A 17027-nucleotide genomic window follows, 5' to 3' on the forward strand; every position below is an offset into this window, starting at 1 on the left:
GCCACTGTTTGGATAATTAATTCACAAGTTACAGTGTGTGTGAGAAAACTTCTATTAATGGTCAAGGCATTTTCTTTCTGACATGCTGTGGATCTGTCTTATATTATATGAAAATATTAAAATCATATCTAGTCATTACAATATAACAGAGACTCATATTGTAACAGGTCTAATAAAAAGATATAATCCATGTAAAATATAATTACATTGATCAGTATTACTGTAGTTAAGGTAAGAAAAAGGAATGGTGATATTATGTTAGCAGATCCAACAGTCAAAGTCAAAGGAAAGCCATTTCCTGAATTTACATCCTTCGCTTGCATGAGAAAGTTAATAATACATACACAATTTCTTAATTATCATAAAATGGTTCAATGTGAAGGCCTGATGGTACTGTTTAAGTTTCAGCTGGTATAAGATAAAAGTAAAAAATGGATGTACTTGATAGAGATTAGTTACATGACGGCTGCTTATCTTAATTTATATTTCACATACTTCATTGAAGTTGATCAGATATGAAAATACTGAGGTGTATAGTAAACCGAAACGATCTAAGTTGTAGCTCTGAGGTTAATGTGGAAAGTATAAATAGTTTATATTTGGAATTCTAAATAAAATCGTCAAAATACACCTCAGCACTAGTAACTGCCAAAAAAAGGGAAAATAAATTAGGACAATTTATGGCAAACTTAACTAAAGACAAACTCAGGTGTGACTATACGGAACAAATATGTATAGAATAGGATCTTTGAAGGCATTGAAGCTGTGTGTAAGCGGCTGCAAGAGGGCAGAGAGGAGACACTCTGCACTCAGCTGACACGCTGGAAGAGATTAGAAATGCTTACCTTCACTGGCCGAGTGTCAGTTGGTGTGTGGTGCTACCTTGAGATAAAAACAGGAAATTGCCTGAATACAGCAATCATGTCTCATTACAGATCAGCATCATCACGACTATTATGAAATGTTACTGATCAATTTCAATCAAAAAGTGAGTCTGAAGTTGAATTGTCAACAACAAACAGGTTTTCTATCAGGATATATATATATATATATATATATATATATATATATACTGTATATATATATATATATATATATATATATATATAATTGTTTCTCAGCTTTAAATGGGGAAGATACATCTCTACATGTAAACCCATGAATGAGTTACATGATTCATCATCAATATATAGATTAGTTCTTTGTTTAGACTCTCTACATCCTAGTCTTCTTCTTTGGTCTCTGTGATGACTGACTGATTTCCAATGCAGCATAACACACATCTCCATCCTAAAATTGGTTATGTGTTGTTTAGAATCATGACTTTGTACTGATTTAATGCCATCAATCATTACATTGTGCCGTTACACCCACCTGATTCAGTCTTGTTTGAGGTCTTTGCTGATCAGCTTGAGGTGCTTTAGCTGCAGAAAACATACAGCATTACAACAGCTAGGTACACCCGGACATTAACAAGTTAATCAGTTAATCAGTTAATCAGAATCAGAATCAGAATCAGAATCAGAAAAACCTTTAATATCCCGCGGATGGGGAAATTCTTTTGTCACAGCAGTAACAGAAACAGGAACATATTATAAAATAAGATAAAATAAGATAAAAGATTAAAAAAAATGCAAAAATAAGCAATAAAGTTTAATTTAAAAAGGGAAGAACTAGAAATAGACATATGTACATATTCACATGATAAAGTGCAGTTGTTCTTGTTTTGTTTGTTTTGTAATAATATAGTAGTGAGTAAATAAATATGAGTAAATATGTCCAAATCAGAAGTGACCTCTGTACAGGCATATTGCACAGTGCAGGGTACAGGATGAGGTCAATACATAAGCTTAAAAAGTGAGATGTACAGTAGTTACCTTTTTCCTGACATAGTGGTCCAATGGTGATGAGTCACTGGAGTCTGAATCAAAAACAAAATTGTGTCTATTATCTTCATTAAACTCTGATATCACCAAAAATAAAACAGGTTGGTTTTTAATTTATTTTTTCTGGGGGTCTGGATCCAAAAAATAAGGAGGGTACCAGCAGCCTGCTGTGGAGCACCAGCGTGTAGACAATTTTCTAACATGTAGGGGAGCCCCACGAGGGCACTTTTGGTATGTTGGATTTTTTTTTCAAACTGTTGTGGATCACCTTCAGATCGCCTTCAATCTACAGTATCTGACTCCAAACTTTTCGAACTAATCTAGCGTATTTATATATATATATATTCATCTAGGTTGAAGGCATTACAAGACAACTTAAGTTGAAGTAAAATCAACGAGTGAATCATTTAATTAAACCAAGGATAATACATACATCTCACAGATCTGTGATCACACAAAGTATTTTTCATATCGCTCCCTGACTCTGGAACAGCATCCCCCCTCCACGTCCCATTTAAAGACCCATCTTTTTTCACTTGCCTTTGATTAGTGTCTCCTTTTTAAGTGTCAGTGCTTAGTGTCCCCTGGTTACCTTTTAAATTTTCTCTCTTTTGAATTATTTTAACTCCTACTGTCATTGTCTTTTAACCGTTTTCTTTTCTTGCCTTAGGTTATTCCTATGTTTACTGCACTTAAGCACTTTCTCGTGAAGCCTCCTTTTCAAGCATCTTTCTTCGCCTCCAGCAGGCTGTAATCTTCACACGCACACATGCTAGGGTAGAAGCCCCTGTGTCCATGGGCATTCCTTTGCGGTTGAAACAATTGTCCTTTTGTGCTGCCCCAAGCAATTCTTGCCCAAGGCAGACACCATATGTATCTCATGTGTTCTTTCTGTTATGTGAGCACTGCCATTTTATAATTGTTATACAAGCAGTGCACCGATCTCATGGTGCGCATTGAACTTTTAACCCCTTATGACAGCGTTTCGTAATGAGCTAAACACTTTAACTAACTAAAATATATTATCTGAGCTAAACACTTTGATTAGTAAATTATATTATACTGTATGTCTATATTCTAACAATCCTAGTCAAATCTGATAACATAAAAAGTAAAAGTATGCTGAAACCTTCTTTACAATCACTATCCCTCTGTTACTTTTCAATCATTCAGGGGCTGGGATTGATGCTTGAATCCAGTTTTCTTATTATATTATATTTCAGTCACAAAGACAATTGAAACCAGCGTACTTACTACATAGGATCCTTGTTGTGATGTTGCCATATCTGTAATCATATCTCTTCAGTTCTACAGTAGTAGAAGCACTCATCAGAATCATGGAAGTTCATGGTCAGCAGGTCAAAGTCCGATGAATAGAATAAAAATCAGAAATACTTTAATAATCCCGGGGGGATCTTCAATATTGTATCTGCTCTGACAAGATGTCTTCTTCCAGTCGCGTTAGAGCTAAACAATCTTTAGAATAGTATTCCAATAGCAGCAGGATGTACTAAAAGTTTTAAATGTCTTCCGTAAAATATTATATCCAGTTTAGATTTGCTCTGGTGAAGACAGGTAAACTTGAAAGCAGATGATGGTGACCTTAAAACCAAATCTTTTCTAAAACCATACACCCCATGATGTCATTCAAGATGACCTGTGGCATTTTCCATTTCAAACTCTTCCCCAAATCTTGTGAAAATAATATGGTATAAGAAGGAGGCCTTATTTTGGGTGAAGTGTCTGGGTGATACCGGTTTATTACAGCTGATTTTACGGGTTTTCTTGATCTCTGCTACTTTGATCGGAACGGAAAAAAAACTCATAGTTAATGAATTCCTTTGCAATTTAGGAGAAATGGGGTGAGAGAAACTGCTTTATGAATGGTAATGTTAACGTCCCTATTTTAGTTTTTCAAAGACAAAAACACAACAGGTTTTGGAAGTTTTTACGCCTCTAAAGCGAAATTGTCCCCAGATTTTGTATCAGAAACTATTTAATCACTGATTAAGCGCACCACCTGACCAGCATGCTAGGTGACCCAAATCAAACACACCTGAGATGTTGCAGGAGGTGCACGACATTCTTGCTAGCTAGATGCTAACATGCCCTTGGTCCTCCGAATTTGTTACTGCGGGAACTTTTAACCTACCTTCAGCGAGGTGAGACTTCCTACCGTTTGTAACAATAATCCTTGTCATGCTCAGCCTTCAGCTCAAAACGTTTTGAATTTGAGCAGTCGGAGCAGTGTGGACTGGTTGGAGCCTAACGTTATGCTTCGAGAATGAATAGCCTACGCAGAGAAGTTGAACCGGGAGGCGATTGTTGAGGACTTTGCATCACTGAAAGTCTGGAGACTGACATCCAGAGAGGTAACAACACCCTTATTTAATGTTAGCTGTTGCTGTAACTCACTGGACAGAGGGGGGTGACGTTGCGTTAGGCCCACATGTTGTGTGTAAAAAAAAAAAAACTACAGTAATGGTCAAAACTGGACAGCTCTCGTGTGTGCCTGTGGACTGTTACTGCTGTCTAGTTTATATCCTCTATATTGGCTGCCTTGATGAACATGAAAAATGTTCACTCAATTCCACCAACACCTTCATCAGCCCACTAGTCTGCAGATTCACTCGGATGTCATATGACTGCATGGTGAGCATTGCAGTCATATGACAGGCTGTTTGTCTCTGTGGCTTTCCTGTAGGCTTTTTTGAAATTGTTCTAGACCCTGGTGAAGGGCAAGTGGTGGCTGATGGCCAATTTAAGATTAAAACAGGAAACTGTCTGAGAACAGCACTTGTGTCTTGTTACAGAGACGCAGTTCTCATCATCACCATCGTGAAATGTAACAGATAGATTTCAATCAGAAATGTGAACCTGAAGCTGAATTGTAATCAACATGTTTTACAGTCTAGATGTTAATGTGTACATCTGATCAATTTTTTACTTATTTTGCATGCTGAAAGGAAATAAATGCGGGGGGGCTTTATTATCTGTATATTTCTATATTAAATTCATAATATTAGTAGAAAGACTGGCAAGTTTTTATGGAATTTTATGATATAAAGTTGAAGTCTTTTTGGTTTATTACTTAACATCTCCACTAGATGTCAGCAGAGTTTCACCTGGAGTTGGGGTTACTTACAGATCGTACGATCAGCATTTTTACAACCTTCATGTTTTAAGAATACACCAAACCATCTGATAGTGTCTCTGAAATAAGTTTTCAACAAATACCCCATCTAGTCATTTATACAGTTAATACATTTTAAGCATTTTGAGGTATAATAATGTAAATAAAAAACAACACTATAGAGCTTTTACATTGCATTGGTTTGTGTGTGCTTGTGTCTTTTTGAAGTATTATTCTCATCATGGACAGTGAAGCTGTGGACTAATTCGCAGCTTCAGCCTGTCTGCATGCTAAGCTCTGAAGTCATATGTCTCTGTGAATTTCCTGTGAGCCTTAGTGATTACAAGGTGTGACACAATGTGTTGGAGGTTGGCTTTACTGTCACCTCTGTATTGTGACCATAACTACTCGTGAACAGTATGTGGGGCTGATGGTTAACTTGAGATAAAAACAGGATATTGCCTGAAAACAGCAATCATGTCTTGTTACAGACAAGCATCATCACAGCCATTATGAAATGTTAGAGATCGATTTCAATCAAAAAGTGAGTCTCGTGGAATTGCAATCAACAACAACAAACAGGTTTTCTATCTGGAGATTTTATTTATTATAAGTGGTGAAATGAAATTACAAATAGAGTTTAGTAATAACTTTTAAAAACGTCATTGCTTTCCATTAAAAAAAAAATGCTGTATTTTATGCATAGAGATTTTCATAGATTATGATGATTGTTGCTCAGCTTTAAGTGGGGAAGATAAGTGACACAATGGTCAATGTTTCCCGTGATTCAGTGTTTCCCTTACATGCTTTCAACAGTGGAGCCGCTGCTGTATTTTGATCGCCGCTGCAAAACACACACACACACACACACACACACACACACACACACACACACACACACACACACACACACACACACACACACACACACACACACACACACACACACACACACACACACACACACACTACTTACTGGTCGGCTATTCTCTTAAAGCCTACTCTTACAACAGCCTTGCTTCACTCATACATCTGGGATCGCTTGACCGGAAAGTGATTTCAGGAGGCTGGGCCTTATCAAAAATCCTTGCATATGATTGGATAAACCACTTGTCTGTTATCTTTATGCTATTAAGTGCTACTTCAACCACTCTCATCGAAACCAACCTGCCGGGCTGATGAGTGAGCAGGGCAAAGCCAAACCAAACAGCCGACATCGTTTTCACCAACAAAAGCCTTCAGAGCCGTTCTCTGGTGTCCTTTTTTAAGAAGAAATATTAGATTGGACAACACGGATGAAATAGCAGCATTGATGTTGACGTATGCTTCCTCGATGCGTGCCGCCATTGTTGTCTGAATCACAACAGTCGTTTTTCTGCTACTCACATCTATAAAACCCTGCCCGGCGGTCCTGATTGTCTTGACCATTTTTTGCGAAAATCACTCGGCTATGGAGCGATTCCAGATGGTTGAGTGGAGCTAGGCAAAGTCAAGCCTAAAGCAAGGCGAAACGAAAGTCGTCTGGCAAGAGTCAGGTTAACAAATTATGAAGTTAGACGGAATACAAAGTTGTTGCCATGGAGATGATACGCCGTCTTGTCTGGCAACAATGTTTCAAAAGGGTAGCAAGCAGACACACATTTTAAGACATACCGCAGTTGTCTAGCATACTACAAGTTTTAAGTTGTATGCTAGACATTTTCCCATTACTGTCCACGCTTTGCAGGCTCATGTTTTCTCTCACGTACGCTTCACCTCTGCTGCCACATAGGGAAAACACTGTGATTCATCATCATTTTATAGTTTGTTTCTTCTTTTGTTTAAGACTCTCTACATTCTAGAAGTATTAATTGCAGAGTAAGTGCTAAAGTCAGAACTCATGGTTTTCTTCTTCTTTGGTCTCTGTGATGACTGACGTATTTCCAGTGCAGCATAACACACATCTTCATCCTAAAATTTGATATGTATTGTTTAGAATCATGACCTTGTACTGTTTTAATGACATGAAACATTACATTGTGCCGTTACACCCACCTGATTCAGTCTTGTTTGAGGTCTTTGCTGATCAACTTGAGGTGCTTTAGCTGCAGAAAACATACAGCATTACAACAGCTAGGTACACCTAAACATTAACAAGTTAAGCTTAACAAATGAGATATACAGTAGTTACCTTTTTTCTGACAGAGGCGATAAACCAGAAGAGATGAGAGGAGAGAGGAGAGAACAGCAAAAGTTGGACACAGAGCAAACAGCAGCATCCAGCACACGCCACAGTCAGGCAGAGTTTCATGGGGATGAGTCTCACTGGAGTCTGAATCAAAGACAACATTGGGTCTATTAGCTTCATTAAAGCGGAACACCACCAAATTAAGAAGGTTATTTCGACGGCCTCGGAGAGCTCAATCAATATTTGTAAACATGAGCTACTCTCTCTCAAAGACAGAAGCCAAAGAAGTAAGACCAAACTATAAAGTCTTGAGCTCCTTCATGGACAATGAATGAGACTGATTTTGTTTATTTTCATTTTTAATACTTTGTTCTTAAACAGAAAATGTACCCATATACATCGATATCTTTCCCAATTTTATGGAGCAGGTCCATTTTATACTGCTAAAAATTTGGAATTGGGAGAGAGTTGTTCAAGTTTACTAATAGTTTTGGATTGTATCAGATCAAAGGGATAAAAATTTTGACAATGAGTGTAGTTCCCCTTTAAACTCCGATCTCACCAAAATGAAACATGTTTGTTCTTAAATTTTCCTGATCAAAGTTGTAGGTATATGTGTGGGTATAGGTGTAATAGCTGTTCCATGACCCCATGAACCAAGAACCCCACATATTTGCAAGAAATCAAACACTGATGGATTTAAAATGTTTTCAGTGGAGTTTGTGGAGAACTCCAGTTTTCATTGAGCAAAAAAATATATATACCATATACATATATTACCATTTGATCATCCAAGACCCATGCTCAGTTCTGACCCTGTGTGGTTGGTAGATTTATTTTATTATTATTATTTTTTTCAACCTTGGCCCCAATTCAGAATTGCCTCCAAGAACATCCATTCTGATTAAAATGATGTCTGGTTTAAGTTTTCAGCTCATTGCAGCATTAAGTGCAATGTGCAACCTTTAACCTTGTTGGCCCCTACCTGGTATGATCTCAAAACTCCCTATGCGTGAAACGTACATGTGGAAACTCTTCGGTGCACATTTTAAGGCTTCCTTACAACACTTCAGATACATGTGGTCTCAGATTTCGGAAGAATTGTTTGTATAAACCAGGGCTATTCAATTATATTGTTCAGTGGGCCACATTTTGAGCTATTATTTTCGTTATGTATGTACACTTAACGCCACCACATTTTCAATCATAATTAGGGATGGTTATCATTGGGATTTTATCAATTCTCTAATCAATCATCCATATTAGTTCCGTTTCTTCATTGATAGTTTTATTGCTTCTTTTTATGACTTAATAATTGCTTTTTAATGAATACATTATTTTTTTTTTAATAATTTAAGAATTTGATATTAAAATATAACTAAATACAGCAACAATAATGTTTACAACGGCAAAGTAAGTTTATAAACTCAAAATGTCGCTCGAAATAAATCTAAAATGCAGTAAAATAAACCATATTCCTGACATCAAAAACAGTGACTGAAGTTTAGATGGAATGAAGAACCTAGACATCAGCCAGCATCTGTCATCTGTCCTCCTCCCTCTGCTGATGTGAATCAGGTACTCGAACCATCACCATTCAGGTCTGATGATGTCATTGACGTGTATTAGCTATGTGCAGCCGTACTGCAGAAATGGGGAGGACGGGCTGGTTTTTATCCACCAACAGCTGAGCTTACAAGAATTTACCAGATTTTAAGATAAACAGCTAGATCATATGAGCGGTAAGCCTATAAACGGTCTTTATTAGGGTAATATATTTGTAAACAGAGCTGTTCGTCTGGCTGTCTGGCTTGATCGGCGAGCCGGAGTTGGTCACTGTTAAGTAGGCCTGGTATAAACCATTTACTAGGGCTGCAACTAATGTTTATTTTCATTATTGATGAATGTGCTGATTATTTTCTAGATTAATTGATTAATAGTTGTCAATAAAATGTCAATCCTAGCTAGTCATTAAATGTCGATATTCAAAAGAAAAAAAGCACGATATGTCCATGTTTGAGAGGCGGAAATCAGAATTTTCTGCCAGTTTTCCATGAAAATGACTAGGGCTGGACTCAAATATTTGACTATTCAGATATTCAGTCTGGGTATTCAGTCTTGGGATTTGGCTATTTTTTTTCTTTTCATATTTGGGACAGCCTTAAAAAATAACATTAATGATAAATTATCAAAATAGTTGCTGTTCTACATTATACAAAATGTCATTACAGATGGCAATTGTCGACAAATAATGTTGTTGTACAGTATGTGTGATGTTGTATGGTAGACTTCATTTTTGATAATTTATCAAACTGTATGGTGATCATTTAGTCAAATGATTCACTGCAGCCACACACAGATCTTTCAAGTACAAAACGCAAGTCAGGCCAGCATACTACTTACTGAATAGGATCCTCGTTGTGATGTTGCCATATCTGTATTCATATCTTTGAGTAATGTATTCGTTTTCCTCCACTCTTGAAACTTCAGTGCCACAGTAGTATAATCCCTCTTCAGAGTCAGTGATGTTCATGATTAGCAAGTCATAGGATTCAGAAGAAGAGTTTCTCACAAATTGAAACCGAGGTGGCATCTTAGTGTCACCGGTGCCCTTCGACGGCTCAGGTTTTACTTTAAGGACAAGAGAAGGCTGGTTCTCATGAGAACAGTTCCTGTACCATACTATAAATACTCCAGTTGCTAATTTACAGTCACAATAGAGAGTGATGTTGTCTCCTGGTCTGGCTGTCACATCCAAAATTGATCCAGAAATTGAACAATGACAGCATGGAACAACTCCTGGAATACAAACACAATTGTAAAAACAGATTGAAATGTGCCCTTATAGGGTTTTACACTACAACATGTGCAGCTATCTGCACCTCTTGTAAACATAAATTGTCCAAATGGAATCAATTAAATCATCCAAAAATTTACCTAACAGAACGACCAGAAAAATGTGCAACCCGTCCATTTGTGATGATGACCAAGAGTTAAAAGAAAACTAAACACATCTTACCCACAGATATCATGCCCTGCACAAACGTTTCCATTAAAGGAAATACGAGCAGTGATTGGCCAGTCTAGTGGAACATTTTCTTCTGTGGTTGTTTTCTATTGGTGCAAAGATATGTGCTGTTCTGGGTTTGATGTTTCCTCCCTGATCTCTTTATAACAAAGGTAATAAAATAAACCCTATACGCCCCAGAATCTAATGGAGTTAATACCATTTTACATAGTAGATCTCAATCGAGCAATATTTGCAGTAGTGCCTTTCTAGGTTTTAAGAGTATATTTGCTAATCTCATTGAGACATGGGGTTTTGTCATAAAGTGATGACGTATGTGACTCAAGTGAAGTGCATGCGTGCCAAAGTGGTATATGAACTATCAATAAGAACAAGAGCAGATCCCCTACAGAGGTTCTGTTCAGATTTCTTAAAAAGTAATCCCTTAGGGCAGAGGTGCCCGTTCCTACTCCTGGAGGGCCACTGCCCAGCATGTTTAAGGTTTCTCCCTGCTTTTATTCACCTGTTCAAACTTGTGCCAAGCTTCATCTGCTTTATAACGAGCATGTCATTAGAATCCGGTGTGGAGTTCTTGTGGAAATCTAGTTGTAACCTAAAACAAACTCTAATCCAACACCCTGAATGGTGGAATTCAAGAACTTAATGCTTCCTGGATTTACATTTTCTCCAAAACAAATTTGGCAAAAAATCGTTAAGTAGTATTGAAACAGCCCATAAAGGTGCAGCATACACAATATGTATGTTTTATGTAATTATGGATTCCTACCTTACAGGCAAAGGTCCCATCTTTGCCTTGACAAAAAATGGTTTTGATGACTACATTCTAAATTAACAACCCTATTGTATCATTCATAGAGTCTACTCTGTTCTATCAAAGTTATTTTATAGACATGAAAACATACCAAAATAGTTCCATAGACATCTATCATGAATGAAAAGGATGGTGAAAAAATGAATAAACGGATCAATTCAAACTTATGTCTAGTATGGCCACAGCATTGCATCAACACTTGAGTATGGTCTGGCTCCTAGGGCTAAAGTCAACCAAAGAAAATACTGAAATTCTACCTACTCTTCAACCGGTCAATGGGTAGAAAAAAAAAAAAAAAATGGTACGTTATCTCTAGATTAACTAATATTAATTTGGTCAGACAAGAGCCTATCGACTTAACAATCGACTAACTAATCGGAGGACGTCAATCCTATTGGTTATACCACTTATCATTCTGGGATAGGGGGAAAAATAACACTCAGGCTTGTTTGTATATCTTTAAACCAATCTCAATCATCTTGGGCAGCACTAAGTTCCGGATGCAGTGACGGTGCCCATGCAAATAGAAAGCAGAAGGTAAGGAGAATGCCTCTTACTTTATGCCTTTTACGATTTACTACAATTCTGCCACTAGAAACGCTCCAATGTAATCAAACTGTTGGCATAATGCTCACAGCATTATTTAAGGTTAAAGTAATATGTAATATGTGAATGATATCTGAAATTCTTACAGTAATTTCAAAGTAACCTCATTCAGATTGCATTTCCCAGAAATTATTCTTAAACTGCAGTCCAACAGAGTGATAAGCAGAAATGGTGTGTGACAGAGCCCGGAGACTTATTTAAATTAAAACAACTAAAATGCAATGCGAATGGAAAGTAAGCTTTTCAAAACTGCTTTTATTTCTATGTCTATATATGTGTGTGAATTTGTTGGGTCTGACTGTGTGTTTCTGTTTCTGTGTGTGAATTTATTTTCACAATACTGTTGCTATGTGTAAGTTGGTGCGGATGTTATCCAGAGGATTTTCAGCTTGACTGTTTTCAGATCAAGCCCCTCTGTCGCATCAAGGGACGGACTTAGGGCCTGCAGAAACCACAACTCTTTCCATCCACTTGTCAAACGTCAACTGCTTCGTCACACTCTAAAGCCCTGTGTTAGTGTGTGCATATATTGCATGTGTATTTTTTGCAATTGCTTCTGCAGCTACAACACAGGAAACCGTTTACTCAGGCCTCCATGGCAGTGTAAACATTTAGACATTTGTTTGAGACGTGCAAATCATTACAGACTGAATGATGGTCTTAAAAATGCAGTCTTGTCAGTGTAATGGTGTTGGCTTTAATATAAGTGCCCTTTATTTATGTATTTATTCATTTTAAATGGCCTTAATTTAACCAACAAGGTTTTCTTTGAATGCAGATAATTATTCAAGGGAGTGTTGGACAAAATGGCTGCACAATCATGTTAGGAACCAACATTACACAAAGATGATTGTACTTGAAGTTACAGGGACAGTGCACATTGAATCATGTTTTGATAGCTTATAATGTTAAACTATTAAAGTAACAGTAATATTACTGTTACTTGTGCTGCTGCTTGTCTTTGTCAGGAAACTTTTGAATAAAGAAGTTTTTGGTTTCCATGAGTCTTTTTTTCCTGGTTCACTAAAAGTAAAAAAAAAAAAAAAATAGACATTGCTGTATATGTGCCGGTTTAACTATCCTGGCTAATTTTCAACTGCAGTCCCTGGGCAGGTATAATGTCAGCTACAAAAGATGCATGAAATTCACTTCAACAAGAACAAAATGACTGTTTTTCTCAATGGAGAAATAGATGACTTTCAAGAGTGCATAGATGGACATACTGCTTCGGTTTTCCATCAGAAAGGGTTGCCTGAAAGCAAGGTGAAGTGTTTTGAAATATTGTAAATATAGTGTACTCTTAAATCACTTGATTTTTCTAGGTGGTCCTTTTTTAGGTCCCTTAAATGTGTCTTGCTGCTCCCCCCATACAACACAGTACATTTTTCAGCTTCTGTGTCAGTACTTCTTTCTGCTTCTCCAAACTCGGGGCATGTTGACTGCCTTTGACTCTAGATAATACTGACTGACTATGGATAAGTACCTCAAAAACCCCACAAAAATATAAGGCATCCCTTTAACAAAGTACTGATTGGTACCCAAACCTTTATCTTTCTCTAAACCTAACCAAGTCATTTTTGTGTCTGAACCTAACCAAACCTTAACCACGTTGTTATATCAGCAACTGATTTATCTTCACTAAACGTTTTCTTTTTCATCAATGAATTGAAGAGAAATTGTCTTCTATGTGCAGTGCACTTTGTCTTTTGTGGGACAAAGTGTTAAATACCAGGAGTGGACATATAACCACTGTACAGAGCGGTGTGATATAATACAGCATTTCTGCCGCTTTAATCATACAGTTTTTTTTTTTAAATGTGTTGGCTCTGAAGAGAGACAAAATAACTGAAACCCTTCACAATACAAAATAATTAACATCACAGTCTCCACAAAAATATATAACTCAACTTCCATAAAGGTAGTTGAGAGGAATTTGCAGCAACATCCTCGCCCAATCAACAAAGCATCTTGTATACACTCGGTTATGGCAAACCAAACCTGTCTTTCCTTATCATGGTAGTTCCTATTACTTGTTTTGGGTACCACGCTGGTGTTATGATGCTTTTTGATCATCCAAGTAGGTAGAATAGCAAAATTCCTACTGATGCAAGTTCTGTGATTTTTAGATGAAAGAAATGTGACCTAATGGCAGATACAGGAAAACCCCTTTATAAAAGGAAAAGTAAGGGAACATACAGTTCAGACAGTTTCAACACAGCTGGGCAATAATGTTCTTTAGAAACTGATCCTTCAGAAGCGGAACTATCTGGCCATAAATGGGTTGCTCCTATTTGGTTTATTTCTAAATGTTCTTATTCTATATCAACATAGAAACTTTTAGATATCTATCTGTTTTAATCACTGCTGCAAAACTGTACCCATAGCACAGAGGAGTATGGTCGTATACTTGATTGCCTTTAACCATGATTGTAAATGAACAATATGAGCTCCGATAAGTCTTGGCAGACTGTTCCATTTATGAGCTGCTTTTACTTTGATTTCTTAGGCAGTTACAATTATGATGAGTGTTTGGCTTCCTCTCGAGCACCTTAAAACCTTGACGGTATGCTGACTGTACAGGTTTGAATGTTGTACAGGAGGCCTATGCCCAGCTAGTCAAAAGTATGATAAATGTGACATGACCATGGCGTTGAAATAAAGTGTTGCTGCCTCAGTAGCTAGACAGTTTCTAATGTGGCAGAAAATACACAATTTCCTTATTAAACTATTCATACTATTCATTCAACATAGATAAAACAAAACACTTGCCCATTTCAGTTATTAGAAACAGACCAATGATGTTATGCTTAAAAGCATTTGAGGTCACTCATGTCTTTAATTAACTTTTTTTTTTTTTTTTGCAGTTTACTCAAAGACAATGGGGACGCCCACAATGATAGTTCTTTTACCAGTCTCTGTTCATAGACTACAGACAAGAGCAGGGAGTGTTTGTACACTTTTTCTGTGTGTAGAATACCTGAATGGATGTTGAAATTCCCAATGACATGTGCAAGGTCAGTACTATCCTGCACTACAGCAGCTGCTAATGTAACTCCAACTGCCAGCTTTGAAGCTTGTGTTTCCTTTCAGTATCACTAGATGGCGATGTGACTGTTTCTTTAGGCCATTACAGGATGTCTGTTTTAGTACATCTATTATGTAGACTCAGTGTTCACCTCCATTTAGCACTGTTTTGTTTTTCACTGAGAATTTGTTTTGTCCAGGAAGAAAAATAGTTTTTCATGGTTGTATAAAAATAACACATTTCCACTGCATTAATGTATCGCTAAAAAGGGCAGACTTGGATAAAGCCTTTTGTATTTTATACACCTGCTCGCTTTATGTATCTCTTCTGAATACACACTATGACAGTTACATTAGGTACAAAAACATACATCTAAATGTTAACCACTATCATCATCTGTGATGAAGAGACGTACAGAATATACAAAGTGACCAACTTGCACAAATATCAGTGCAGCTTGAAGTTTGTCTAATGTCTGGGAAACTATCCCATCATGCATATATGATACCTTAAAACACTGAGAAGGAATTCATCATGGGCTAGAATGGCATGTTAACTACCAGGGGTGGACATGATAATATGCATGTGTACAACGTGGTGCAATGCAATACAACGTCCTTGCAATTTCTGAATATTGAATCATCCCATTTTTATTGAATCTTTTATTGGTGTTGACTCCAAGGGCTTTGACAAAATAACTAGACCCCATCACAATCCCAAGCCTTAGAAATTACCATTAGTTTGAATAGACCTTTTCCATAGCAGGCATTTTGAGTTGTCATAGCAGGAAAAGCCCAAGTGAAACAAATTCTGTTAACGATGACTCTGTTCCATTAAGTGTCACAGTAAGCCATGCCAGTGAGCCAGTATGCACAATACCAGGACACTGAAACAACTCACCTAAATGTAATGCAACAATGTCTTTGAAAGGTCTATTATGACTGGAGCAACGGAGCAAGCCAGATAGTCAGCGTAAATGATAGTGGTGGATGAATGGGCTACTAAAGCAACAGACTGCTGTTAACCTGACACTCAGTGTTGGTTATGATAAAGCATAATCATGATTTAATTTGAAGAGGGTCCTAGACAACAAAAATACTATAAATACAACTACAAATCATTTAACAAAAAACATCAAGAACATTATTAAACACACAAATGTGTCTAAAGAGCAGACCAACAAAAGCAACAACAAACAATAAATATAAAATCATATACTATACATAATCTGAAAATCCAATCTAGAACACCAAAGTCACACACTAATACAAATTAACTAAGTAATCGAGGCAGCACTAGACCAGAAACTCCCATATTCTGCGAGGTAAAGTGACTGTTTTTCTCAATGGAGAAATTTGATGACTGTGAAGAGTGCATAGATGGACATAACTTATTCGGTTGGCCATCAGAAAGGGTTTTGAAATATTGTAAATATAGTGTACTCTTAAATCACTTGATTTTTCTAAGTGGTCCTTTTTTAGGTCCCTTAAATGTGTCTCACTGTTCCCTCCATACACAGCAGTACATTGTTCAGCTTCTGTGTCAGTACTCCTTTCTGCTTCTCCAAACTCGGGGCATGTGGACTGCCTTTGACTCTAGATAATACTGACTGACTATGGATAAGTACATCAAAAACCCCACAAAAATATAAGGCATCCCTTCAACAAACGACTGATTGGTACCCGAACCTTTATGGGTTTTGTGTTAAATATCAGGAGTGGACATATAACTGCTGTACAGTGTGGTGCGATATAATACAGCATTTCTGCCGCTTTAATCATACAGTTTTGTTTTTTTCAAATGTGTTGGCTCTGAAGAGAGACAAAAGAACTGAAACCCCTCACAATACAAAATAAATAACATCACAAGTTTCAGCCTTTAAAGGAGAATAGGTTTCAACTAAAATGTCTCCACACAGTCTCCACAAAAATATATAATTTAACTTCCATAAAGGTAGTTGAGAGGAATTTGCAGCAACATCCTCGCCCAATCAACAAAGCATCTTGTATACTCTCGGTTATGGCAAACCAAACCTGTCTTCCCTTATCATGGTAGTTCCTATTACTCGTTTTGGGTACCACGCTGGTGTTATGATGCTTTTTGATCATCCAAGTAGGTAGCAAAATCCCTACTGATGCAAGTTCTGTGATTTTTAGATGAAATAAATGTGACCTAATGGCAGATACAGGAAAACCCCTTTGTAAAAGGAAAAGTAAGGGAACATACAGTTCAGACAAACACAGCTGGGCAATAATGTTCGTTAGAAACTGATCCTTTTGAAGCAGAACTATCTGGCCATAAATGGGTTGCTCCTATTTGGTTTCTTTCTAAATGTTCTTATTCTATATCACCATAGATACTTTTAGATATC

Source organism: Echiichthys vipera (genome assembly GCF_963691815.1).
Source record: "Echiichthys vipera genome assembly, chromosome: 2".
Lineage (NCBI taxonomy): Eukaryota > Metazoa > Chordata > Actinopteri > Perciformes > Trachinidae > Echiichthys > Echiichthys vipera.